This window comes from Echinops telfairi, unplaced genomic scaffold (assembly GCF_000313985.2).
Source record: "Echinops telfairi isolate 266 unplaced genomic scaffold, ASM31398v2 ScPeMD7_36;HRSCAF=134, whole genome shotgun sequence".
Classification (NCBI taxonomy): Eukaryota; Metazoa; Chordata; class Mammalia; order Afrosoricida; family Tenrecidae; genus Echinops; species Echinops telfairi.
Genome location: NW_022103934.1, coordinates 2,478,154 through 2,480,843, shown reverse-complemented (window position 1 = coordinate 2,480,843; position 2,690 = coordinate 2,478,154).

Genomic DNA, 2,690 nt, shown 5'->3' with positions numbered 1-2,690 from the left:
AAAAAAAAAAAAAAGATTTACATCCTTGGAAATCCTATGAACCAGTTCTACTCTGTTCAATAGGGCCACTATGATTGTAAATATACTCTATAGCAATGTAATGATTTTTGTGTGATAAGTATTGTATAATGAGCCCTCATTGGCAGCACGTTAAATGCTCAGCTACTGAGTGAAAGGTTAGTGGTTAGAATCTACTCAGTCATTGAAGGAAAAAGACTTGGATATTTACTCTCTTAAAGCTTAAGGAGTAGAAAATCCTACAGAGTTGTTTTTCTCTGTTACATGGGATAATTGTGTCAAATTGATCTCATCGTATCCAACAACAATATAAACAGTTCTATTATACTAAGAATATGATACTATTTCCATTTTATAAATTTATATTTTCATCATAAAGGAGGACATACTATTTTTAAATTTGTCTCCCTTGCATCTGAATTGAGGTTTTTATGTGTTTGCATGCACACACACACACACACACACACACATCTAATTCGAATGAAAGCACCAGTTTTGATTTTTCTGGGTTGTTATGTATGTTGTTAACCTTGGAAAATTATTTTTTAATACTTATTTGGGAACTGGATTCTTCACCTAAATATTTCTCTGGGTTTCCTACAAGCCTGCATTTAAAATGACCAGGGCTGCAGTCAACTCAAGGCTTGACTGGAAGAATATCCAACTCCGAGGTCTGTCAGGTCAATTGTCAGATATTTGGACAGAGGCCTTGCTCAGCTTCTGATTTCATGAGGTTCTTTCCTACCAGCCAGCCACATAAACTTTGACTATTGTCAGAATGAGCTGGGAGGAGAGTAGGGAAAGGCTGGCAAGATGAAAGCCAGATTCTTTTTAAATCTCGATGTTGGAAGTGATGCCCTAATTTGTGTATATGCTTCCACACATTGTATAACTAACTGCCTCTTGATACATGTACAAGTTCCAAATGAGCACAATGATGTGTTCTGGAATTGTAAGTTTTATCAAGATTATCCACAGTTAATGATGGTCCACACAGTCAAATGCCTTGGCATAGTCAATAAAACACAAGTAAACATCTTTCTGATATTCTCTGCTTTGAGCCAAGATCCACCTGACATCAGTAATGATACATACCCGTTCCATGTCCAGGCTGAACTTCTGGAAGTTCCCTGCAACTGTTTTGTTCAATAATCTTAAGCAAAATTTTATTTGTGTGTGATATCAATGCTATCAGTCTATAGTTTGAGCATTCTCTTGGGCTCTTGGGTCATCTTTTTAAGAATGCATACAAGTATGGATCTCTTCCAAGTAACTGTCTTCCAAATTTCATGGCATAGATGAGTGAGTGCTTCTACTGCTTCTTCAACTTTTCGAAACATTTCAATGGGTATTCTATCACTTCTTGGAGCCTTGCTCTTGGCTAATGCATTCGGTGCAGTTTGAACTTCCTTCAGCACCATTGGTTCTTGCTCATATGCTGCCTCCTGAAATAGTGGGCTGTCAACTAGTTAATTCTTTTTGGTACCGTAACTCTGTGTATTTTTCCCATCTTCTCTTGATGTTTAGTGTATCATTCAAAATGTTGCCTATAAAAAATCTTTCAAAATTACAACTCATGGCTTGAATTTTTTCCTTGAGCTCTTTCAGTTTCAGATATGTTGAATGTGTTTTTCCCCATTGGTTTTCTAATTCAAGGTCTTTGAACATTTCATTTCAATACTTAGATTTGTTTTCTTCAGCTACCTTTTAAAATTTTCTATTCAGCTCTTTGACTTCATCCTTTCTTCCATTAACTTTATCTACTCTACAGTCTTATATGTGAAATAAACCTTTTCATACACTCTTTGTGTTTGTGACCTCCACAGCCTCACCAGTTGAACCAAGTTTAGGAGAAATCAGAGATTCCATTCTAAATCCATGAAGTGCTAACAAGAACTAGAACCACACAAACTTGAATGCATATTAAAATAAAAGTTCTTAATTACATAAGCCAAGAAAAAAAATCAGTTCCTCTCAAGTTCATTCTGACTTAAGGTGACCCCATGTGCCACAAAGTAGAACTCCATAGGGATTTTTTTGTACAGTAATTGCTACAGAAACACATCACCAGACTTCTCTTCTGAGGTCATTACACGAATGAGAACTGTCAACCTTTCAGTTAGTTGTTTTTGTTAGGTGTTATGGAGTAGATTCTGACCTACAGAAACCTCATGTTACAGAGAAGAACAGCCCCATGGGGGTTCCTACACTCTGGTGATTACAAGAGGAGCCTTGAGAGTCATGTACTGGACTATTAACTACAGCATCAGCAGGTAGAGGAAGCGTTCCACTCCTGTTGCAAACCCACAGAGGCAGTTCTTTATTAATCAAATGTTTTCATTATTGCTAGTTGTCGTGTCAGTTCAAGTGAGAGTGAACCAATGGACAATGAATGAAATACAACCTAGTCTTGCTTCATCCTCACAATTGTTGTTGTGTTTGAGTCCATTGTTGCAGCCATAGTGTCAATCCCCACGTTTTGGACCATCCTCTTTTTCAACTACTTGCTACTTTACAAAACATAGCATGCATACTTGTGCAGGGACTGGTCTCTCCTGAGGTGTACAAAGTATGTGAGTTGAAGTCTCACCATCTTAGTTTTTGTTCAAGACAGACTTATTTGTTCTTCTGGAAGGCTACAGTACTCTCAATATTTTTCATCAACATCACCA